This window comes from Globicephala melas, chromosome 7, assembly GCF_963455315.2.
Source record: "Globicephala melas chromosome 7, mGloMel1.2, whole genome shotgun sequence".
In the NCBI taxonomy this organism is placed as follows: domain Eukaryota; kingdom Metazoa; phylum Chordata; class Mammalia; order Artiodactyla; family Delphinidae; genus Globicephala; species Globicephala melas.
This window is the reverse complement of record NC_083320.1, coordinates 65,863,003-65,889,695: the sequence shown is the minus strand read 5'-3', so window position 1 is coordinate 65,889,695 and position 26,693 is coordinate 65,863,003. Positions and strand designations below refer to the sequence as shown.

Genomic DNA, 26,693 nt, shown 5'->3' with positions numbered 1-26,693 from the left:
AGTAACCTGACCTGCAGCTGTTGTATTGCCCCCGTAGTATAGCTAACCAAATTATAGTCTTTTTTGACACACAGCTTTTTAGTCATTCACTGTCAATGGCAAAGCTTCGTGCTTTGGTCCGTGTTGTTTTAGCACCAGCCCTGTACTTTTTATTAGGGCTTAATTCCCAGTTTATAATCCAGGCCAAATTGATTTGCAAGTCAAGTGGCTGGAGCAGCTTGCATTTCCTTTGTCATTTTAGGTTTCTTCTGGGAGAAAGGAGTCAATGAAAGAGAATTACTTAAGTTTTTCCCATCTCTTGATCATTGATTGTAAAGACGTTAGTAAAATCCATTTGTCTCATGTCTTTTGGTTAATTGAAGAATATGGTTACTTTTTGAAAGCCAGTATTTTCTTTGTGATGAAACTATATTTTTCCCAGAGTGCCAATCACATATAAAATGTGAAATTAATACTTACTAATTAAATTTTATTATTAAAATCTTCACAATCGTATATGGCCCAGCAATACCTCCCCCAATAAAAGCTGAATTACAGAAACACTGGCCGCAAATTAATCAAGAAAAAAGAGGATTATAAGTGATTGTGCTCTTTAAATTTTTATACTCCAACAGATGACTTCTAGGCAACATTCTGGTTTGGTTATCATTAAACAGGAAAATATATGATTTATTTTCTATGAACATATATCACTGATTCTTTGTTTAAACTTCTGAGATTGTTGTACAAGTTAAAATCCTTTGTTCTTGATCTTTAGAATGTACTAAGTATCACTTCTTTCTTTTAACAAATATTTATTGAACACCTACTATGTTAGAGGAACTGTCCCAGGTGGTTAAAAAAGAGGGGGAAAACACTACAAATTCTAAGGGATTATGATAATGATGAAAAATGGAATGAAATAATCAAGCCCCATTCTAATCGTTTTAATCTGTGATTTTATAAAGTGATATTAGAAATAATGACATCAATTCTTGTCTAATTACATTCAAACTGCGACTAAAGAGAGAACTTCTTTTGCCTAAATTAATGGAACTCAATGGACCCTCCTTCTCCCCTCTCTCCCCATCTGAAATTTATGAATTAAATCTGGACTCAGCTAGAAGAACTGTAATCCAATGAAAAAGAGATTGTCAGATAATTGCTTCTTCCCTGTTAGACCTATGTAAGTGATGCTAAATTTATACCAACAAACTCCTACCCGACAGTTTCAAAGGCAGGTTGACTCACACATAACCCAGGAAACATTTCAGGAAACCTTTGAAACAACAATGTAGAACACCATCACTCTTCCTTCTGTTTATAAACAGCCTATCAAAATAGCTAAGCCTGAGTTCCTAGTTCCAAAGGCATTGCCTTGCAGCTTGTAGAAAACACATTGGTCATTCAGCGCCCTCACTTTTAGCCAGGGATACAAACCATTGAATTAGTAGGTAGAAAATTAACATCCTCAGAAGTTGAGACAGCCTTTTTAAAAGGTGCCATGAGCCTTCCATTTCTCCAAATACAGACTTAATCTTTCTCTTTAAAATGGCATCTGCTCCTTGTCTCCAAGACAGTTTAGAGTATATTATTGTAGTCAGTGTATGAAATACCAACCTTAAATGGGAAGTACCTTCATGCTTTCTTAGGCAAGACTTAACTGTAATTCAAAACTGGAACAAATCTATGTATTCTTACCACAACCAACACCAAAAGCTTAAAGCCTTGATCACTCTTAGTTCTAACACAAATTTGCAACTACTGATTACATTATTCTTTCTGAGATCTGCTAACTTGAGTGACTTAAATACCTAAGCCAAATGCCACAGCTTTGCACAGACAGCGCAGCTCATCAGATGTTTTCCGTAGCATTAAAGAATGTAATTGACAATTTAACTGAATATCAGCAATTTGAAAACTCACTAGAATTATAGACATGTCGGGGGGTTGAGGATGGAATATAAGCTTAGTAAGTGGTGGTGTCTCCTAGGAACCATAAAGTTTCAACAGAGCTGACAAACTAGAATTTTATTATACTGGAAAAACTAGATTCATAAATGGCAGCCCAAAACCTAGAAGGGTCAATTACAATGTGGACACTCACAGCCCAGTTGGTGTTCCCATCTGTGACCTACTATCCCCATCAATTTCACCTTCCGATCTAAAAATCATTTGATGCTTAAAAAAAGTAAAAACACAGAGCTACAGCATGCTAAAGAAACTGTTTTAAAGATTTAAACACATTTTATATTAAAAAGACTGATAGACTCTCGTCAAAAGTAATGAATATGGAAATAAAAGAGCTCTTTAATATTTTACCTGCCAAATCTGTATATTCAATGTGACTGTTTAAAACAGTCACTTCTAAGTTTTATTTCAACTCCTCTCATAGAAAGGGGAGCATGAGGCTCCCCTCCCCCTTTCTAACCAATGCAAGTGTTTTGGTTTTTTTCTTTCTTACCAGAAATTCAAATTCAAAAGTTTGATATGAACTGGGTTTTACCTGGTGAGCAGTCCTGGTGTTAGTCTAACTTCGTGCTGTCTGGATAGTAAGTGTAATAATGCCTTGATTTCTGTATCCTGACAGTGGTGATTCAGACAGAATGATGGGAAGCAGGAAGGTCTATACAACCAGATTCAAAGCCTAAACCAGTTCATCTATTATATGCAATTTTTGTAATCTAACTTATAGCCTGGGATTTTAGTAAATACAGGTACTTGTTACATTCATGGAAAATGAATCTCGAAGATTTAAGTCAGGTTGTTGACTACTTTCTTTCACTTGTGATAAATATACCACTATACAAGGTAGTTGTTTTCACTTGATACTTGACACTTGCTTATAATTCAAGAAAAGCCAACTCTGGTGTGTCATTTTATTTCATCTCATAAAAGTTTCTGGCAGAAGTGAAGTTTCAAAAGAGTATGATAGAATGTATTTTGGACAGTATTTGTATTCAACATGCTAATGGTGGCATTCCTTTCTTTGCATTTCTTGTTACCATGGTGATAGTCAAGTCAGTTCAATGACTCTCATTTTAGTGACATGTGTGAGGCCACTTAAATATTTTTAAGATAATGTATATTGATTAGAAGCATTTAGGAAAAGACAAATTTATGGTAGAAATTAGCCTTGCCTTTGTCTAAGTTAATTTATGTGACCTTGTTTGAATGGTTTTAGTTGCAATTTTGGAATACTTCTTTGCTAGGTATTCCTCTCCTTTCTCTTGTGGCTTTCTCCCAATATTTTTATCTGGCTTAGCAGTATCTTAAAAGTTATTTATTGATGAGTATTAGGAAGGAAATTGATATAGAAAATATCTCTTTAAAAATTGTCTGGGAGCTTCTATCACCAGAGATCTTCATCAAGCCCTCCTGCCACACTGGGTAAGACCTGAAACAACCTTGTCAGGGATGTGGCCTCCTAATATGATTTTGCTGTTGTCTCTAAATAGGGAACCTATAAAAAATACGGTTGAGGGGCTTCCCTGGTGACACAGTGGTTAAGAATCTGCCTGCCAATGCCAGGGACACGGGTTCAAGCCCTGGTCTGGGAAGATCCCACATGACGTGGAGCAACTAAGCCCGTGCACCACAACTACTGAGCCTGCACTCTAGAGCCCGCGAGCCACAACTACTGAGCCCACGTGCCACAACTACTGAAGCCCGCATGCCTAGAGCCTGTGCTCCGCAACAAGAGAAGCCACCACAGTGAGAAGCCCGCACACCACAGTGAAGAGTGGCCCCTGCTGGCTGCAACTAGAGAAAGCCCGCATGCAGCAACGAAGACCCAACACAGCCAAAAGTAAACAAATAAAATAAATTTATTTAAAAAAAAATAAGGTTGAAATTTCTAACTTTGTAGCATAATTTATCCAATTTTGTTTTGCTCTTCCTTTTTATGTTGGCCACCAAGCTTTCCTCCTTAGCCATATATAAAGTGCCCATCTTTTAAAAAGAAATCAAAGATCTATATACCATTTTGAAATGATACTTAAATATGAAAGAGAAGGAAGAAATAAAATAAAATCCAAATCTGAATTCTCCTGAAGAGGAAAAATCTAAATACTTAAACCTAGAAAATAAATTGCCTGCGATTTGTTGGTTTTGTTTTTAATCTAGTGTTGATCCTTGGATGGTTTAACGATACCCAAATTATATCTGAATATAATGGATTTTAAATTTTAGTAGTTGGCAAAGTCATTTCCTTTGTACCATAATCAAATAGGGTCCACTGCCAAAGGTTACTGTCTGAATCTTGATTCATTAGGCACTAGTCATGCCAAACGGGTATCTCAGAATAGTTTCATCTTTTCAAAGATACTCACAATGGCCAACTGTGTGTGAATAATGGAAAGTTTGAGATTCTTCTGTATTCTTCAAATTTTATAGCCCTGAGACTAGAAGAGATCTCCAGAGGTCATCTGGCTCATCCATCTACCTCCAGGGAGGACAATCACTCAGGCATGCTCTACAGGATAGACACCCATCTATTCTTAACATCTCTAGGGAAGGCAGTTTCCTTGGCAACACAATCCAGTCCTCCTAGGTTTTTCTCACAGTACGAAAATATCTTGGCCAGTCTTTGTGAGTTAGGCACCTGGCAACAGTTGTGGTGATTTGGGCCATTGTACTGGGAGAATCGGAAAGTTAGGTTTCCCTACCTTTGATGTTTGTTACATTTGATGATTCCATAAGTCTCCTAAGAAATCAGAGTTTTAAAAATAAAGATGTGGGTATTGGGACAGTGTTCAGTAACGTGACCTGCTCTCAACAAATATGGCTGTAGTTTTTGTTCGTTCATTTTTATTTTCTCTTTTGTTTTACCATTGCTATGATGTCAGGGAAAGTGACTGTTTCAGATCCCCGGTGACAGACATCAACACTAGGATCGAGTGACTCAACTTTTTAACTGTTCAATTTTCTGAGAAGTTACAATTACAAAAAGTGAGCATTTTCCACCTTCTTGCTTCTAAATAAGTACCTTCTTATTCATCTTTCTATACCCTAAAAATGACAAATGAGAATCTCAAATTTTTCCACTTTTTCTGGGGAAGTGACTGGTTGTGGCGAGTCTGGTGTGGAATGAAACGACTCCAGAGAATTACTCAGCTACCATTTGATCCCAGCCTTTGTCCCCATGTTGTTAAAACAGTGGCTGCTTGCCTTCTCAGGGATCAGCAAAATGATTTAAATATTTGTCATCTTGACAAGGCCTGAAAACGAAAGGAATCCGGGAGGGTGGTGATTTTTTCCTGATTACATCACTTGACCCAAGCACCCCCTGCAGAGAGCTTCTTCTGTTTGTTCAGAGTTGCCTCCAACTCAGAGTCAGAACTAACCGGAAAATGAAGAACACCCTCAAAATCGATGTTTCCTTTCTCCATGGGATTTTTTCCAATCTAGGTACAGCTGCTTATGCCCCCCAACTCAGATGCTCTTGTGAAATGACAGCCACATCAGTGCGTGGTTGCTCCCCACAAATAACATTAGGGGAAATAACCTTTTTTGCTTTAAAAAAAAAAAAAAAGCTATAGAATGCTTATGTAAAGAATGTTGAATCATTTGGCCCATGTTTTAATTGACTCTAGACACCTCTTTGGAAATAAGTCCGAGGCGTAGTTTGTGAAACATGTTTCAAAAGTGTTTGATGTAAAATAAACGCTAGACATTTACAGTACAGAAATAGTTTAAAAAAAAAAAAAAAACCTGTAGATTACAACTCCGTTCCTGAGAACCTCAGCCTTTATCGTGTCTTAGTAAAGTTGATCTGCTTTCATTTTAGTTTATTGCATTTCTGGTGTAATAGCCTCTTAAGATAGAACTATTAATACATATGTACTGGTTAATGCCTGTTAATGCAGAAAATGCACTTTGTTATTTCAATGTGTTTCCCTCAATGTCACAGGGTATAACAATTTGATAGGAAAAGGTCATTTGACATTGGTCAAAAATGCATTCTCCCTATTTAAAATGTATATGTATAATTGGTTGCATAGACAAATGTCACCTTTTGCAGTATCTTTATCTCCATCATAGTCTTAGACATCAACTGTGTGCCCACTTTCCAGCTGCCGTAGAAATTTGGTACATTTGCAAATTCTGGTGAAATCTAGTGAGCTGAATGTAATGGTAGATCAAATGATCCAAAGCACTTGGGTGTTATCTTTCAGTCTACATTGAACCATTCGGACATTGGGAATGGTTTTTACACAAGGGAAGTCTTTTGAGAGTATTTGTGGGGGGGAGGGGGTTGTTTTGTTTTGTTTTGTGTCTTTTGGATTTCGCTGGCCAAAAAAAAGTAATCTAAAACCAGTGAGATCAATCCGCCGTAACATTTTCAACATTGTGATTGGTTTTATCTTTTAGTTGATTCCTATTATGAGTTTTACTCAATTTCAACAGTATTTCAATAGATATTTTATTACTGTTATGTTCAATATAATCATTTAGAAAGGTTGAAAGGGAAGAGAATCAAACTACAATTCATACATAACTTCACTTTACACTAAGTTGTCATGTTCTACGTCACGTAGTTTCTAGATTGATTTCTCTTGTGTATAAGTTACAACATCAAAGATGCCAAAGGGTATATAAAATAAGCTACAATAATATTCAACAGAACTTAACCTGGACCTTATGTTGTAATAATTTATTCATATTAGCTGTAGTCTTCTGTATTTATATTTTCAGTATTTATTATGAATGACATGGAAATTCGTGTATTTATTGTGGCTTTTTATTGCAGTGTGTATATATATATATATCTATTACAAATAAGCATTTTTAAGTCTGATCCTTAAGTTTCTTTTATTAGTGGCACTTGTATTATGCTGTACTTTTTATTATATATTGTACAATATCTTGTCCATTTGTTTGCAGCAGAGTAAAACCGGTTTCTAAGTTGTATCTACTGTTGCATTTTTGTTGCATTTTGTGTAAATCCTTTGTTTTTACCTTCTGAGCCGTCACACACACACAAGAATACCTCCCTCCCCTGGTGCAAAAGATACATTCCTGAAAAGCTGTGTGTGAAGCCAGTTCCTGTGAAATGGCTCATTACCTGATCATCTCAAAGATGTGCTAACTTTATTATGATTGATCTCTAAGTGGACATGCTTAATAAAATGTTTCCTCCTCAACTCTTCAACCCTGTCATCAAGTAATGACATGTAAACAAAGATGAGGGCCAGAGAGGAGCATCTTATCCCAAGGAAACTGGGGAGGATATTTTTACCAAGACAAATCCAATCCTTTGCAAGTAGTATCCTGCAATTCACCTGTTTAGTAGTATTTGTGTTCTGCTTTGCCTAAAGCAGAATCTGTGTGATTTGGGGTTTAGAATATAGATGTACACATAAGTACATATATATGCCTACCTATTTGATAATGCCGACTTAAGGTAACCAAACTCCTTTTTATTGGCAGTAGAATGAAGAGAAAAGAAAATGGATCCTTCCTAATCTCCTACTATGTGCAGGTCACTGTCTTCAAACAACTTGTTTTTCTTACATCTGGACACTGGTCTACATTTTTGAAAGTTAAATAATAATATGTGATTGTGTGATCATCCCCAAAGGCAAATTGGATCGTGTTGCTCACTTAACAACTCTTCTGTACGCTTCCTTCCTCATTGCCAACAAGATAAAACCCAAACTCTTTGGAATGCCCCCACGAGATCACCTAAGATCTGGGTACAGCAAACCTCCCCAGCCATTTTGCTCATCAGCCTCTCTCTTTGCTTCCCTTGCCCACAGACAGACCACTTAGACTTTGCCTACTACCCTATTTTTTTCTGCCTCCCTTTTTGCCCAGAGTATACACTCCACACCCCATCCTGACAACACAATTATAATGACTTCTTATTTTTCAAGAGAAAACACAAATGCCCCTTCCTTTATGTTGCCTTTCTGATTTTCCTGAAGATTGATTACCTGCTCTTTTATGCCTAATGCAGACGTTTATTAGCGCCTCTCCCTTCAAGTCTCACTGCACTTATTTAGGTACCTAGTCCCTCTACAGAACTCCCTGAGAACAGAAAATGTGTCTTCTTACTCGCCATGTCCTTGGCATCCAGCTTAGCGCCCAGACCATAGTAGATGCTTAAAGTATGTTTACTGACGTATGTGCAGTGCAAAACTGAGTGGTGCATTTGTAGGAGTTCAGATGAGGGAAGGATGGGTGGCTGAAAGTGTGGAGAGGGTGTCAGATTCAGGAGGAGGAAGAAATTCAGCTGGTAGGGGACATTCTAGGTTCCACGTTGTGGAACAGCTTGAGGAAGGGCTGAGTCAGGACCAAATCACCCACTTCTGTGTAGGGTAGAAGGAAGTTGCTAAGAGCAGATGATTTACATTCAGGAACAAATGAGCATCAGGTGAGGAGAATCGATTCAGATATTGCAAAGCTTTGAAGACCAGTCTAGAGAGTCTGACTTGTATCCTTAGGGAAACAGGGAAATCTTGAAGGGATTAGAAGAGGAAGATTAGATTAGATTAGAAGGAACCAAAGAAGAGTGATGTTTAGCAGAGTGGAATCACTGTGGTTGCAGGACACAGACAGTTTGGGAAGATGGGAACACCAGAGTAAAAATCGTCCTTGTAGGTATTGCAGTCATTACTCATTCAGAAAATCACTGTCAAGGACCTACTCTGTTTAGGACACTTTGCTAGATTACAAGGGGGCAGAGCTGAGCAAGACAGGCAGATCCCCTCCAGACGAACAAAGATAGGGGTCCTGATGATGATGACAAAGAAAATGTTGCTTATTTGAAAGCCTACTTAGGTGTGAGAGATTAAGAGCAGCAAAAAGATGATGAGCTTAAAATACGACAGGTGGAGTACAGGGAAGGACTTAAGAGAATGGCTATATCGTTAACAGAAATGACGATGTTACAAGCAGGAAGAGGTGTGTTCATTTTGGACATTGAATTGTGGCTGGAATACTCAGTGAAAATACCAAATGGACAGAAGGAAATATGAATCTAGAGCTTAGATGAAGATGTGAGATTGGGAATGAATGGGTGTTTTAAGAGGAAACCAGAGAGAGAGAATGAGAAATGTACAGAGGAGAGGACTGAACCTTTCAAAGGCTGGGGTTGCAGGTTGTGCTCTCAGGCAGCGGTGCTGAGACAGAGTTTAGCAAGCAGGATTTTCGTCAGGGACCAATACTCATGGAAGCTGGAGGAGGACGCAGGTGAGGAAGAGGGAGAACTCAAGCTACAAAACAGATGCAACAAAGCCCCGACCAGCCATTCCCACCTGGGTGCTCTGAAGCATAAAGGGCTCCTCCAAGCCTGGGGGCTGAAAATGGCTGGGCTTTTATAGTCACCCCACAGTCAGTTACTGGATGTGGTCCCCTGGGATGGGAGTGCTCTGGGGCGAGTTGGTACTCTGTAATAGAAGAAATGCCCAAAAAGAGCCAAAGACTGGAGGCTGTTTGCTAGGAACACTCTCAGAAGCTGGGAAAGTCCTTCCTTGAAGGGGAATCCTTGAAGGTGGCACGGCTCTGTGTCTTCCACAGTCCATAATTCAGACCCACTTCTTCATTTGAATTTCAAGGAGCAGGCCCTCCAGGATTCAGGAATACTTAGAAGAGCTTCATTAGTAGAATAAACTACAGCTCTTGCCACTGCAATTGGCCTTAGTACCACCACTGATATTCATCATCTCCCCAGTTCACTATAATTTCTACATTCTCCTCATCTTCAGCAACCACTTCTGCTAATCTCAGTGGCTTACTTGGTGGTATGACTCAGACCCAAGAGGCATCTTAGTGCACTGATATTCCTTCCTGGCCCCCATCGTGTAATAGTAGACCCATCTCTTCCTGATGATCAAGATGACGACTCTTAGGGCTTCCCTGGTGGCGCAGTGGTTGAGAATCCGCCTGCTGATGCAGGGGACATGGGTTCGTGCCCCGGTCCGGGAAGATCCCACATGCCGCGGAGCGGCTGCGCCCGTGAGCCATGGCTGCTGAGCCTGCGCATCCGGAGCCTGTTGCTCTGCAACGGGAGAGGCCACAACAGTGAGAGGCCCGCGTACCACAAAAAACAAACAAACAAACAAACAAACAAAACAAAGTGTGCCTCCTTTGGGAACTAGGGCCTTTAACCCAGAGGAGCCTATAGAGTTGTGGAATAGGATGTACAGTTTTCCCCAGTGGGTCATGTTAAGTGGGGCCACTTCCTTCACCCCATGGAAGGAACACTTGGGTTCCTAGACCCGTGTGTTCTTTCTCCTGGGGATGTAATAGTATATAAAGGTTTTTGATCCAATGTGTATACTGCAACCTGAAGCACGGTATCCCATCCTATAGAGCAGTGGTCACCAACCTTTTTGGCACCAGGGACCTGTTTCGTGAAAGACAGTTTTTCCACTGACAGGGGGGTGAGGTGGGGTCCAAGGGGGTGTTCAGGCAGTAACGCGAGCCATGGGGAGCAGCAGATGAAGCTTCACTCGCTCGCCCAGCACTCACCTCCTGCTGGGCAGCCCTGTTCTAACAGGCCACAGGCTGGAAGTGGCCTGCGACCCAGGGGTTGGGGACCCCTGCTATAGAGTATCACCTCCAAACTTTAGCAGGTCAGTCAACAGTCTGTCAGGCTGGTGGCTACTGAGTCCATGATATGACCAGTGGATCTTGTGGTCATGGGCCCACTCCATACCTCCTTTCCTATAAGTTAGTTCACGGCTCTGATATGATGTTAAATGGGACCCCATATGGGCAGATCATATATACTGTAAGCCCTGCAGCTAAGAAAGGCAAAATCAGACTTAGAATATATATTTTTTTAATTAAAAGCAAACAAACAACAACAATAGTAAAAAGCAACCTCTTTCCATCCAGGATGTAAGAAAGTCCAATGTAATCAATTTGCCAGCAAGTGTCTGGTTAGATTTCGGAAGAACAGTGCCATATCGAGAGCCCAGCATGAAGCTCTATAGATTCGGCAGTAGTTGTAGCTTCATCAACCTTGGTAAATTGGAGGCCATGCTCATGGGCCTAGCCTTCCTATCTCCCACTGCCACCCAATTCGTGTGCCTATCACGGCAGCACTGGAGTAGCCAATGGCTGAGGCTGGCTGCTGTCAGCTGGCCGAGTTCTTCTGCCTACACCAGTACTTATCCCTCTTCATGGTGGGAAGTGCAATCATTTATCTCTACTGTGAAGGAGATGTCCTGGAATGCCCCAGACCACAGGGTCCCCAACGATTATACTGATGTGGCAGGCTTCTGAATCTTCAGAGTGTTTATCTCCTGCCCTTTAGAGCTCCTGTGTTTTACCAAGGCCTTCAGCATTCATGATGACCATTTATTACTCATCTGGCCTGATTAGCATAGTATCATAAATGGGGTAGTATTCTGCAGGATATCCAGAGAGTCAAGATTTCTTTGTACTGTATTATGACAGAGTAAAAAACTAAATACATATTGTCACCCATTCCACGTGAAGGCAAATAATTTCAATCCTCTTTTCTAATTGGAATCGAAAGGAATACATTTGCCAAATCAATGGTCTCACCCATGTACCTGAGGTTGGTTAGCCTTCTCTAGCAAAGATATTACATCTGGCACAGCAACTGCAATTGCGGTTACCACTTGGTTGAATTTGCAGTAAAATACTCTCATTCTCCAGGATTCATCTGCATTCTGCAGGGGCTCAGGTGACTTAAATGGAGATGTGATGGGACCTCCACCCCTGCATCCTTAGGTCTTTAAGGGTACCACTAATTTCCACTATCCTCCCTGGAATGCAAACTTGTTTTTTAATTTTACCTTGATTAGGGGGAGGGCACAGGAGCGGTTTCAGAGATTTCCTCTTGGCCTTCCTCTCTATTATAGCCTTTATCCCACAAGCCAAAGGTCCTATGTGGGGATTGCATACATACCAAATACGCCAATCTCAATTATGTAGTCGGAGACAGGGGAACTGGCCACTGGATGGGTCTACAGACCCAGTGGACTTAAGCCGGACCTTAACTAGGTCACTGTTTATTTCCTGGTTCTTATAGGCCCCCTCTTGAACAGGGGGCTCATAGTGAGGCTTCAGTTCTCCAGGTCATTGTCAAGTCTAATCCAGTGTCAAATAGTCCTTAAATGTTGGGATATTCCCCTTTCCCTGGTGCACAGGCATCTGAGTAAATGGTTGTAGGTCCCTTTTCAGGAGGACTGGGGGAACCATTACCATGTATACTTGTATGATATAGCTGGGTCCTTCCTCCTAGGGATCTGGCCTCCTCTTGGGTCAATCAGCCTGAGTCTGAAAACTAACCCAGGTCTAGAAAATGGGCAAGAGATATTTGATCTTTTATTGGGGTGATTGCCTTCAGGCTCCTAGACATCCATCCTAATTTCTTGTGATGGTATAAACTGAGTAGTACTTGTGTTGGCTGCCCACCTATTTTTTGTCTCAGGACCCTTCACTGCCACTCTGACTCTGCCACTAATTATGATAATTGCAACCTCCAGGTTTTTAGCAGTTATGTGCCACTACCTGTCCTCTATTGTTTTAGAGTTCTACCATCCCCATTGGACTGCCACCTTGGGCCAGGAAGTATCTGTCCTCCATATATAATATCATCAAATCATCAAGGTCTTTGTATGTCATATTTAGGACTTTGGCTATTAAGCAGTGGCGAGTTTTATTCCACTCAGAGTTTTAAAAGGGTACGTCTGACAGCAAAATAGAATGGATTAAGAGAGGTGTACAAGACAGGAAGCAGAGAAACCGATTAAGAGTAGCCATGATCGGGGGCTTCCCTGGTGGTGCAGTGGTTAAGAATTGCCTGCCAATGCAGGAGACACAGGTTTGAGCCCTGGTCCGGGAAGATCTCACATGACGCGGAACAAATAAGTCCGTGCACCACAACTACTGATCCCGCGCTCTAGAGCCCGTGAGCCACAACTACTGAGCCCACACGCCACAACTACTGCAGCCCGCGCCCCTAGAACCCGTGCTCCGCAACAACAGAAGCCACCGCAATGAGAAGCCCATGCACCGCAACGAAGAGTAGGCCCCACTCACCGCAACTAGAGAAAGCCCGCTCAGAGCAACGAAGACCCATCGCAACCAAAAGTAAATAAATAAAATAAATAAATTTATTTAAAAAAAAAAGAGTAGCCGTGATCGATGGAAGCAGTTCTGCCTTGCTCATCATTGTATTTGCAGTACCTAGCATGGTGGCTGGACATGGAAGAGCCTCCATAAATCACCATTAAATGAGTGTATCCTCAAGCCAAGTACCAACACTCACCTGAACCAAGACAAGGGCCATGGGAACATCGAGGGGGCAACCTGTTCAAAACATATGTCAAAGGCTGAATGCAGAGGAAGGGAGAGGAAGGATTGAAGGGTAATGCAGAGATTCCCTGATTTGCACGTAGAGGTACACTTGCTCTAGACCAGAAACACTAGAAGAGGAGTAACGGTGGACAAGGGAAGGGAAAGAAGGAAAGAAAGACTGAATTCTAAGGTTCACCTAATAATCTATGGTTAAGAGCTGCCTTTGTTGAAATTTCTCAACCAAGTCTCCGCTGCTAACGCGCTTTCTCATAGCCGTTTTGTATGCACGAGTTCTCGATGATCAGCACCTCCCTATCGGTATGGAACAGCCTCTGCCTCTTTGTCAAGCTTTCACTGGTAAAGCAAAGCAGCAAGCCAATTACTGAGATCATTCAGATGAAAATTTTACTTTTGCCTGAATTAGCCAGAGAATTGAAGCATAAATGGACCTTTTCACTTGACTGATTGAGATAATTGCCTCACTTTTCTAGGGGAGACCTATAGCTGGGAGGCTGCGTTTGATCACCAAAACATGTTTGTAATATGCATTATTGACTTCTCCTGAAACGTCTATGCTTGGCTAGGTGCCACACCCAAACGCTATACCTCGTCTCTTGAGGTATCACTAACAATGCAGAGAAATACCATCCCTGGGAAAACTCAGTGTTTGAATTCTTTCATTCTGGGCCAGCCTGAAAACAGAGGTGCTCAGGCCACCAGAAGAGGTAAAATGGCATCTAGGGGAGTCTGGGGGGGAGGCGGCAGGGCAGGAGGTTGGCTCAGTGGATAAGATGCGACAAGTGGGAATTAGCTCCAGGTGCATGGAAACAAATGGCTTTTCCTGAAAGAAGTGGGTAGGTAGACTTGAAAGAAACATGTAATTTACATTTATTATTGGAGGGGTGAGAGGAGTTAATAAAGAGACCTGAGTAGGGGCACACATTAAAGCAACAGCAGGACTCAGATCAGAGCCTTTGGCCTGGATCCTATGTTATAGAGGCTTTTTCAAAAAGCGTGGGACATGGGGAAAAAAGGACTCCAAAGAAACAGCACAGCGTCTGAGCTTTTCCACAGCATTTACTATCTGCTGGCCCACTGCTATGACAGCCTGCGAGCGCACAGACAAAGCATGGTCAGTGATGACCTAGAAAATTCGCGGAAGAGCAAGACGTACATTAGAAAAACCCTCACAAACTTTCATTCTAGGAGGAAAGGTTGTCATGGAAATGTGTTCATAATTACTTTGTGATGGCTCCCCTTACTGGCCGACAGGCAGAACGTCCTAGATCCCATTCTGAAGACAAGTGGGAGGACATACATAACACCGAGGCGTCCTGCTTAACTTCTAAGTCTCCTGCGTTAAAAAAAAAAAAAAAAAAAAAAAGTTGCTAAAGTAGATTTTATTTTCTGAATATCAAAGTAAAAGAAGGGAAATTTCAGCCATGGCATTTATAAAATCCACCAGACTTATTCTTTGATCTTTATATTAATTATCCCCAGTGGTTGGTAGAGTCCAATGATAGGATTTGTGATTTATAAAGTAATATGATTGCTTTAAATGTTTTAATTCTTTAAACTTTTATAGTTACATCTAATTTCAAAAACTACTTGAGGTGATGGATGAGGTACACACAAGCACACACACACACACACACATCAGGATTGATATATATAAATGAGCTGCATTTTTTGAAGACTATATGCTTACAATAAGGAGACTCATTGTTCAAAGCAATCTTGAATTTCTTTTTTATTCTATTGTTTGGACTATAACTTTGTGGCAAGTATTAATACTTTAAAAATCTATTTGGCATTTTGTAACATCCAAAAATCATTCAGAATCAACTATGTTGAATTGTGAATGAACTAGTAAAGTTAAACAATTGTATCTAAAATAACAAAAATAAAATATATGTTTTCCACAATGTTCCCCAGGATTTCCCCCCAAATAATCTTTAAAATGTCAAATAATCTGCTAACTTAGCACATTAGGTGCTATATATATCATCCACCTTTCCCACAGGTTGTGTACGTGTTTTTTTAATTTAAACGTAAGGACAGGAATATTTTATTTAAAAATTTAAAATCTATATATAGGTATGGTCAGATATCTTCATATGCACTCTGCTGTCAAGAAGTCTGAGTAGAAAAATTCAGTTGCTACTACAAGACTAATTTTTTCCTTTAAACCAAGACTAGTAAATTTTGCTTGCAAGACAAATGATATTGGCATGGAAGTAATCACACTATTAAACTGATTTTTTTTAATTTAAGCTGACCAGCAAGAGATAGGATACTCTTGAGATTAACAGTTTACATTGAAATTATTCATTCTCATTAGATTTTTCACTCTTTTCTTTTTATTTTACTATATCCACTGTGTTAGTCAAGAGATTTGAACTTATGTTTAGGGGCAAACAAGCTCTAAATCTCAATGGTTTGAAACCTGGTCTCACATCAGGTCCATCTTAAATGAGAGGGGCACTCTGCTCCAAGCCGTCCTCACACAAGTATTGAGACTGATGGAAACTTCCAGCATCTGAAACATTGCAGGCAGTGGGAGGAAGGTGGTTAATCGCTCACTCTTTCTTAAGGATTTTTGACTGGAAGTAACATGTCACTTCCACTACAATTGCAGTGACCAAAATAAGTCAGATGGACAGAAATAGAATTGCATTTTACTTCCTATTGTCTTAGTTGACTCCCAACAAAAATACTTTAATCTTTCATAGAAACAAAGGGGGTTGGGTAATGCTATCCTACTATGTGCTTGGAAAGAGAACAGAAACACTGTGAACAGCATGAAAAACTACCACACTTACACTGAATGAGGAACTTTATCTTAATACAAGGAAAGGGGACATTGCTTCCTACCTAAGAATCAAATACAGCAACAGGATACAGTGAAATTTATGTTTTGATTTTTTAACAGAAAGAGGCTGAACATAATATTTGCTGATTAGATTTAATGCCTGAACTTCTTTCCAAGTCTTACTTTTTACTGAAATAAATTGTACTTAAATTGAGCTCTCTGGGGATTTCACAGTGATTGATTGATTAGACTGTGGTTAGGGCCACTCAGGATAAGTGTGAGACATGGGGCAACGGTGCGAGAGCAGCTGCTTTCAGGGCTCTGGCCTTAATCTTGAGTGTTGCCATGGTGACAGCTGCCAGCAGGAACCCACTGGGAGCCCAGTAGGCGCACTGGCTGCCAGACCTTTGTATCAGACATACCATCCCCAGCCTTTCAGACATAAGCATAATGAACTCTTTAGCCAGGGTGTTTCTGCTTCCTATCCTAGGGGACAGTTTATTCTTGCTTCAACTGTCAATTATCAGATGTCAATTCGGAAAGACAAACTCTATTTTCTCTTTCTTCCTGTACTCTTCCTTGCAGCTTATTTTCATATCACAGCCCACCCTTTTCCCCATTTTATAGTTACATAATTAACAATTCTTAATAGAGCAACCTCAACACGTATGTCCTCTAATACAACGCTGACCAGTAGAACTTTCTGTGATGATGAAAATGTTCTATGTCTGTGCCATTCAATACAGCAGCCACTGGCCACATGTGCCTAGTCAGCATTTGAAGTGTGGTCAATACAACTGAGTCACTAAATTTTTAAAATTTATTTAATTTTAGCTCATTTTAATTTTATTTTAATTAGCTACATGTGGCTAGGACGATAGCATTGAACAGCACAGTTCTAGAATCATATTTAAGCTCAGGGAGTTGTACGACCTACAGCTGCCCAGAAGGGAACCATCCTTAGCAGCTTCCTCTCATTTGGAGCAGCGTATTATCTGTTCTAAAGCATATTATTGCTACTGCCGCATAAGGTATGCCTTGCCCTGTACTAACCTCCTTGCTTCTTGTAAATTTAATTATGCAGCCAAAGAAAGAGGAGTAAAAGGAAATATGATGATTTGGGCCATTAAAGGTAATAGTCATCTAGAAGCAAACCTTAATAATGGGAAAGATGTTACTGTTTCTAATTAATATACTGGCCACATTACTGTGATTCTGCAAAAGAATAAGATTCTCACTAGAAGTCATCAGTTCTAGTCCCAGAGTTTAGGCTAGTTAACTGTATTATTTAGGGAAGAAACACAGCAGAGGGTTTTTTTTAATTTTTTTTTTTTTGCCTAAAATTTCTCCTCTGTATGAAAAGGGGGATAATAATATTTACTGTGTGTTTACTCACATGACAGAGGCTTTAAGTCTCATTTATTCCTTTTAACGAGTCAGTAAATTAGGATTTATTATGTACAATATACAGATGAGGAAACTGAAGCTTAGGAGGGTTAAGTGGTTAAGATTTCTCAGCTAGTAATTTTAAGAACCAAATGACCTTCCAACTCAAGTCTGTCTCCAAAACCCAAGTTCTTTCTACTAAATATCATTAGAATGTTTCTATAATCCCTTCCAACTCTTGATTATCACTAAAGTGAGTGCCATGTATTTAAACGTATTGAATGAGCTTTGCAAACAAGCAAAAATAGAATTCTTAACTGTACTCCAGTTTTAAAAACATTATAATAACTGTAACTATTAGATACTTCCCCAGCCGGACCCATCTAAGATGCCCCAGTTTCGTGGCTTTCAATCCTGGCTTCACATTAGAATTATTTGGAGAGTTTCTTTTAAAATACGGATGCCAGGGATCTTTCCCAAACTAATAAAATCAGAATTTCCAGGAATGGGGCCCAGGGACAGCTTGTTTTAAGACCGTCACGTGGTACCAATGTGCAGCAGGGCTGAGAACTGATCTACCAGGTGTGGAAGTTGCAGAAACCTGGCTCTGTTGAGCCACCTGCTAGAACTTCATGAACCTGCGTCCAGGAGAAAGCCCCTTGGCATCTTGGTTGATGTGTTTCATTTTACGGACATGTGCTGGGAGCAACTGCCGTGTGGAGATGACGAAGCAGTCTCACACAAACTAGCTTCTCCTCCTGAAGACTGGTTAACCATGACACCAGAGGAACATTTTCAATCTGAGCCTTAGGACCCCTAAGCCTCTGTCACACACAAAATTGGAAGGAAAGTAGTGCAAAAAGAGTAATTATCTGATGGGAGAAAGGACTTGCCAACTTCGTTCTGAATTTCTTTCCATGTGCATAGGAGCTATAACAGGGCAAGTCCAAGTTCAGATTGCAACAGCGTTCGAAAGGCTTCCCTCCTGGCAGGTAATGCCACAGAGAGCAGGTATGCTAAAGTGGGATTCCTCCAACGGGCAAAGGAGTTTAATAGTTAGGTTGGTTCATAGACTAGAAAAATAGGCTTGCCCATCTTCTCACACCGAAACCAGTTGCTTTTGTTTTCCTTTTTTTCAATCTGAATTCTGTGCAGAATTTTCTGTTACCAAAAAAATGAGCAGAAGTAGACCAAAACTTCAGTAGCCCTCAACAGAGCTTAACTCTGACATGATTTTAAAGAGCTCAAGTTTATCATCCTCAAAAATTTTGAGTGACATGCCTTTTCTCACAGCACTGATTCTCAAACTTGGAGAAGTTTGTTTAAAATGCATATTTCTGGATCCCACTCCTGGAGGTCTAGAGTGGAACCTATTTGAAATCTGTATATTTTAAGGATTCCAGTAAATCTGTTCTAAGTGATCATGGTAGGCCGAGTAATGGTCCCCATAAGATGTTCACATTGTAATTCTCAGAATATGTGAATAAGTTAGCTTAAATAACAAAAGAGACTTTGCGGATGTGATTAAAATAAGGATCTTAAGCTGGGAAGACTATCCTGGTCATCCAGGGGGGCCCAATGTAACTACAAGGGCCTTTATAAGAGGGAAGCAAGCGGGTCAAAGTTTAAAAAGGAAATGTGACAATGGGACCAGAGGTTGAAATGAGGCACTTTGAAGATGAAGGAGCCACGAGCCAAGGAATGCAGACAGCCTCTAGAAGCTGGAAAAGACAAGCAAATAGATTCTCTGATTGTCTCTTAAAAACTCCAGAAGGAATGCTGCTCTGCCAACATCTTGATTTTAGACTTCTGACTTCTAGAACTGTAAAAGAATAGCTTTATGTTGTTTTAAGCCACTAAGTTTGTGCTAATTTGTTACAGCAGTAATAGGAAACTAGTACAGTGATCCAGGCATTAACCCAAATAAAAAGCTGTAGAAATCAGCTTCAATACCTCCCATTATAGAAAAGTAACCTTGAGCACAAGGAGTGAAGTAAATTAGCTAACTTCACTCACAGACCTGTGGCAAGTCCAGGAGAAAAGTGGAATTTTCTTAGTTTGGTTCTATCTCTTTAACCTGGCGCTCAAGGTGTAACTCCTCAATCTAACCCAACCTTTTCCACATTATCCCAGTACTCCTATATCCTCACTCCTATGGAAGAGCAAACTAGGAGACACATTTCTCCCCCTGGATAAGCCCTATATTTTCTGTTTCACTACCTTGGCACATGTATTTCCCTCTTCCTTAAGTCCTCACATTCTTAATTGTTAAGGTTCATTCGAAGTCAAGTCCTGCCCCTTCTTGAGCTATCCAGCATCAGATGAACGTTGGCCTCTGACTCTTGTGGCGTCAGTACAGCTGCTCTGTACTGATCATGATGAAGACTCCCCGGTCAGTCTATTTATTCCTCAATACGATGATCTGATTAACTCTGGGGCTTATGGATACTCTGTAAAGTAATAATGAGGCAGGAATGGATAACTAAAGATGTTTAATCCAAGTCGAGCACCCGGACTTTCCTTGTTCAATAATTAAAATCTTCTAAGTGCCTTGATTTATAGATAGCAACCTCAATATTCACATCTCATTAGAGTAAAAGTTTTTTAAAACATATTTCTTATTGAGATATAATTCACATACCATAAAATGCACCATTTAAAAGTTGTCTTTAGTATATTCACAGAGCTGTGCAACAATCACGATTATCTAATTCCAGAACATTTTCTTTACACCCAAAAGAAATCTTTTAACCATTAATAGATACTCCTCATTCTCTCTCCACTTCCCCAGCCTCTGGCAACCACTAATCAATTTTTTCTCTCTATGGATATGTCTATTTCATGTAAATTAAATCATCCAATAAGTGGTCTTTTGTAGCTGGTTTCTTTTACTAAGTTTAATGTTTTTAAGGTTCATCCATGTTGTAGATTGTATCAGGATCTCATTTCTTTTTATGGTTGAATAACATTCCATTCTATGGATATATCACATTTTTTTTACCCATTCATCGGTGAATAGATATTTGGGTCATTTCTACTTTTTAGCTAATACGAATAATGTTGTTATGAACATTTGTGCACCAATTTGTGTGTGTGTGTGTGTTAAAATATGCTTTTAATTCCATTTGGTATATAACTAGGGGTAGAATTGTTGGGTCATGTGATAACCTACGTATAACTTTTTGAGGTACTGCCAAAGACAAATACTGTATGATATCACTTATATGTGGAATCTAAAAAATAAAACAAATGAATAAATATAACAAAACAGACTCACAGACATAGAGAACAAACCAGTGGTTATCAGTGGGAAGAGAGATGATGGAGGGGCAAGAAAGAGATAGGGGATAAAGAGGTACAAACTACTATGTATAAAATAAATAAGATACAAAGGTATATTGTACAGCAATAAGTTTAAATGGAATATAATCTATAGAGATATTGAATCACTATGCTGTACCTTTGAAACTAATATTGTAAATCAACTATACTTCAATAAAAATAAATAAAAGCTGTTTCACTGTAGGAGTGACTTGGGGACTTGGTACCATTTGGAGACTTTCCAGTTTCCTCTTTCCATTGGTGTTGTTTCCCAAACTTAGCTAGATAAGGAGATGTTATTTGAGAACGCAGATTCTGGAATCTGCTCCAGTCCTCCAGGTAGTAACCTGGAGACCTGCAGCTTAAAAGCTCTTCAAGGATCCTAGTGATTGGCCAAGTATAGAAAATCGATGCTATATGTTTTATTTCTTTTCCAGAAAGACTAACCACCTCAAAGTTAAACATTAAAGATAGTCTGAATGCAGTTGGTTTGACTCCTGGGATAGAAATGATGCTAAATAATTTAATAGGAACTTTTGTCAGGACTGTAAGAACGAGTTGCTAAAGATCTATTGTATAAAGAAGAGGGAAGGCAAAAATTTACTGGGGACACACTTCATCAAATGCTGTTGTATATGGAACATGAAACTTAAGAGTCCCAATTTCCCTGCCAGGTCAGGTTTCCTCTTCCATAGCTGTTACATAACTGAGTATGTGAAAAACTGAAAAGTTGTTTCAATTCAAAAGTAAAAATGTACAGTGCATTTCTTATTTACAGTCTTTGTTCCTAAAGTTACGTCTAGATTAGTTGCTTAGAACCACATAAATATCTTTTAGGAGATGTAGTAAATGGTGAAAATGGTTAATACACTTTTAGAATTTTTTGCAGCATATTAAATGTCTATTTAAAATAATATAGCAGAAAAACAGTTCAATAAACCTATCTGAAGTTCTGGAAATAGAAGGTCATGGAGAGAAGGCAAGAAGAAGGCACAAGAGGTGAGAAAAGAAGAAACAAAGGGAAAATGTGTTTCCTCTTCTTTTCTGAATGCAGGGTCCACCATAAGGAAAGTGGTTTTGCATCTTTCTTTGCCTTTTCTGTACCCCTTTCTTTGGCCTGTATTGTCCTCATAGCCAAACCACAGGTCGGCTGGCACTACCCCAGTCAAAGCTCTCCTAAGCTTAGTGAACAGAACACTTGTTCTTCCAGCACAGTGCAAAAACCTCAGCTAAGCTTAGCTGGAAAACCTTGATCTCATCTATAACCCTTTTACAATTTCAATGGAACCTGCCTTGTTTTACAAAGGCCATAACCCAAGATAAACACACACATATATATATAAAATTAATTAGGGAATATAAAACAGTGAAGAACAATGATAACAACAATGAAATCAGGATATAGGCAGGAACGCTAGGACCTCTAACTTTACCCCACTTTTCAAAAAACTTGAGGGGTAGTATCTACGTGGATTGAAATGTGAAATTCTCTGTCAAGTATTAAAAGACTCAAATTCCTTTCATTCACAGATAGTTCCAATTCTCTCAGGTGGGCAGCATTTAAAATAATTTGTTACCAAAAACTCAGTGGTGCCCAGCTTTCTGTGATATGTGCCATAAAGAGAGATGGACTCAACCCTTTATTTAAATTGTTTGTGGTGGTGTTTTCATTATACTAAGGAAAAAAGTAGGGTCAAAATGGAGATCCATAGTGCTTTATGTTTTGCTCTGTTTTTAGTTTGTTGTAGTTGTCATTGTTTAACTTTTTATTTTTACATAATTTCAGATTTACAGAAAAATTTCAAGAGTAGTACAGAAAATTTACATCTACCAGTCACCCAGTCTCCCCCGTGTGAAATTTCATCATCTTTGCTTTCTCTTTCAAACATTTTTCCTCCTGAACCGTTAGAGTGTAAGTTGCGGAAATGATGCCCCTTCACCACTAAATCCTTCAATGTTCCACAGAGATTTGGATCCGCTCTGCTAGCTAGGTGAGTTCCCATACCCCCTGAAGCACACAGGCTGGAGGGTTAGAATGCCTCTGTCCCTGGGTTTTCAGATCAGCATTAGACCCAAGCTTCTATTGACTGAAACATCTCAATGTTTCAGGAATTTAGAGCAGCTCCTGGAATCCCCCGGAAAAAAAAAAAAAGGGCAGTAACTATTGTCTATCCCTGTCAGGGCCTTTGTTTTCTAATGCTTTTCGACATCCAAAGCTGCTCCAGTATTTAAAAAAAAAAAAAAAAATACAGTTCCCCTCCCACCTTAGCTGCTGACCTAATTTAGCTGAACACACCCTATTAAGTATTTATTAAACATCAGTTTGTGGAAACACTATATCAAAATGGGTACACAAGGGCAAAGCCTACCGGGCAGGTTTTCGGTACATCAAAATGCACAGCTCAGCATTAGGAGGGTGACTGATGCTCTGAAAAGTGTAACAAGAGCTTGAGTATTTGGAAAAATGGTTCTACACGATAGCAGGAGCCCACTTTTCTTTTAAGTGGGTTAAAAAGCAGAACCAGAAACATCATAAATACAGTGGAAGAGAAGCTACATTTCATATTCCTATGTGGATTTGGAAAGAAGTCTCCTTCGTTTATTGTTCAGCTTTCACGTTTGCAACTGTTCATTTCCTTGAGCACCAAGGGCAGTTGCAAGTGTTGTGGAGGCTGAAGCTGTTACAATTTGGGAGCTTCTTGTTATGAAAATAAAACATAGAATTATGAACATAGAGTACAAAGGTAAATACCCATAATGAGAATTTAAATCTCAACAAATGACACATTTTAAAAAACTGACAAATATCATAAATGCCATAAAATCAATAAAAATAAGCTTGGTTAATTAACTAATATGCCTCTATATTTTCCTGCATTTTTTAGCTGCATGCTCTCTCCATACAATGATATTTTAATGTCATTTTCTACATAGAGAATATAAAAATAATTCCATCACACCTCTACCATGAATGGATAAAATTTCTATCAAAAATAAATAAACTGACTCCTTTATTAGGGCCAATTTTAAGCAGTGATTTAGACTTCTTTTTACAAGTATGTCCCTCACCCTCTAGACAGTACTGGCAAAATTCTCCTGTGACGCACAACAGGTTGGGAGTGATATATTATGTCAAGTCTTCTCTTGGAGAAACTTTGATCAGACTTTCTAAATGTGGAGCCTTTTGCCAGAGTGAGGGTAGAAGAACCAGAGGACCTTGGGACTTGGGGGAGAAGGACGGACAATGAAAAGGGACAAGAGCATAAAAAAAGAAGCAGAAAACAGAGTTAGATGAGAGGATGCTGAAATCATCTTCCTGAACACTGATTCATAAGGCCTTTGGTAACATTTTCTCTGCCTCCATCACAAAGTGAATTTGAATGCCAGCGGGCGGGCACGCTCCCGTTGTTGAGAAACAGATCTAAAAGTAAGTACCAAGCAGACAAAAATGGGTGATAAACATGATGAGCAGCACTTTTCAGCTAACTATAGAAGATGTAAGCACAGATGGAGGAGGATAGTTTATCTTTGCTGCTGCTTGAAAAATAAACACCAGAAATATAAATGCCATCAAAATGTTGACTCTTCTCAAACCAAAAATTTTGGTTTCGTATTCAAAGCCATGCCCATTTAGAAGAAAAACACATTCATTTGGGTTTTGTGGTTTGGGGAAAGAGCTGCCAGAGAGGAGTTGAAGCCACAGTGGAGCATTCCTGGACAATCTATCGCAGGCCTGGGAGATCACCATGCAGGCAGCTGCTGCTCCCCTAATCGTCAAAATAGCAACAGGACCACAAATAATTCAAAGCCCGAGACGTTTTCTTCCCTCCAGTTCAAACTCTCCTGCTTCCGTTAGATGGCTCCAGCAATCCTGCCTCTTTCACAAAGCCTTTCCCAACTGAAACCGTGGCGGCTCCCTTTGAACTCTACTTTATATAAACACACAGTTCCCATGGTTCCCTTATAACTCCCAAAATGCACTTGCTCTGTGGTCAGATCATAATGCAAATCCTTTTATGCTGCATTTGTTCAATGCTCGTCGCTTTGGCTCTACAGCGTTCATATCCGGTAGGCCCTTCTGAAGTATTCTAAGTTCCACATCTAATTCACCAAGCGTTTTGCTTAGCAAAGCCTCTTACACAGATACATATTGATCATGAATGCTTTAGGACATATTAGAGACAACAGGGCCATTTTAGAGAAAATAAGAATAGTAGTAAGCAAAGCAGACCCTCCTCGTGATGCATACCCCACCTCCGCCGGCACCCCCAACCCTGCATCACCTTCACCCTCCTGCCGTCTTTACCTAACCATGTTTTCTTTTAATTATAAAATGCTTCATAAATACAGAAGACTGTATGAAATATAAATCTTCATTTTCAAGAAGAATGAAATGAGCACCCACCTTAAGAAACAGAATGTACCTTAGACAGTCCTTGTGTGTCCCCTCCAGGTCACAGCCCTGTCCTTCCACATTCTCAGTAAACACTGACTTTCATGTTAGTCATTGACTTTTGCTATTCTTTAGGTTTTTTACTACCTATGATTTATCTCCAACAACGCACAGTTTAGTTTTTAAAAACTCAGTAGCAACCACAACCTATCTGTGTAAGAAAAAGATCAATATTGCTGCTGATAGAGGACATCTCCCAGAAGAAAATAAGCTGACAGAGGCTCTCTGTCATAGCATGCCTTCAGTTTCCCTGGGAGTTTACAAAAGTCACTAATACGGAAGCAGAGGAAAATAGACCGGGAGGGAGGGACTGTCAAAGCTAGGGCATCTGGGTGTGAGTCCGGAGGTGGAGGTCTGGAAGTAATAAAGTCAGGAGAGGGGCCAGCTCTGCCCTCTCTGCATCTAAGCTCACCGTGGCCCACCTCCTGCTCTCAAGAGTGGGTGAAAGATGACCCTCTTTTACCCGATTCAAAGAATAAATGCCAGATTACTGGGAGAAGCTGAAGGGCAGTCAACCTGGCTAACACTAGGTTGTTCTTCAAAGTACAGCTCCTGGGCATGTCTTCCAGTAAAACTTCCCTGACACACACACACACACACACACACACACACACACACACCGTTGTGTGCAGGGTCACCCCTGTAACTCTCTTTGCACTCTGTGCTAACTTCTAACATCTAACTTTGGTAGGTGCCGACTCCTACCTCAACTGTAATCATATGATCAGTTGTCCACTTCCTCGTTGAACTGGACACTCCTTGAGGGAATAGATCATATCTTACTCATTTTAATAAGTCACCTAACGTTTGCCTAACTTACTAATGTGTACACATTTCATTGAAACTAAATACCAAGACTTGATAAGCATAAGGCAGAATATGTGGTCTTGCTACCCCACCCTTATTAGGAATAGGGGATTGGGGGAATCTCTTCTGTTAAAGTGCTTCTGTGAATTCTTCTTGCATTCTCCTGGCTTCAGGCATGTCACATCTTATACAAATATTTCAGTACTGTCTTTGGCACAGGCAAGGAGACCTTTCCACAGTGATGCGCATGAAATAAAGGTGTCACAAAAATATTTTTGCCCTCATTTGTGCCTAAAACCAAACACGAGTATGTTGTACTAAGTAAATAAAAGTATGATGTAATCATCTTCTATTTTTCCTAACACAGCTAGTAGTTGTTTTTACTTTTATAATTAGAAGGTGAACAATGTATTAAGAATGCCACTGCCTTTTAAATAACCTTTACTAACAATAGTTTTCTATGAGATAAGCACCTTTACTGATTTAACTAATCTATAAAATAAAAATTAGTAAAAATTAGGCATCTAGATTATCAGATATTACCCCACTACCCAGAATTAACCATATTACATTACTGTATATCCTCCCAGATTTTTCCCCCCCAAAAATGAGATCATTCTGAACACTGATTTTTAACTGGATTTTTTAAAATTC

The 26,693-nt window shown here is 39.7% G+C and overlaps 1 protein-coding gene across 3 annotated transcripts in view; it reads left to right on the top strand.

Annotated features, from left to right (window-relative positions):
• CSRNP3 (cysteine and serine rich nuclear protein 3) overlaps positions 1–6,891 on the top strand; it is a 191,964-nt gene extending 185,073 nt beyond the window's left edge. For all 3 annotated transcript variants that reach the window (XM_060302331.1, XM_030849768.2, XM_060302332.1), the window contains one exon: positions 3,438–6,891. The gene's annotated coding sequence lies outside the window, so the exon portion shown is untranslated. The remainder of the gene's footprint in view (positions 1–3,437) is intronic.
• The last annotated feature ends 19,802 nt before the right edge of the window (positions 6,892–26,693 follow it).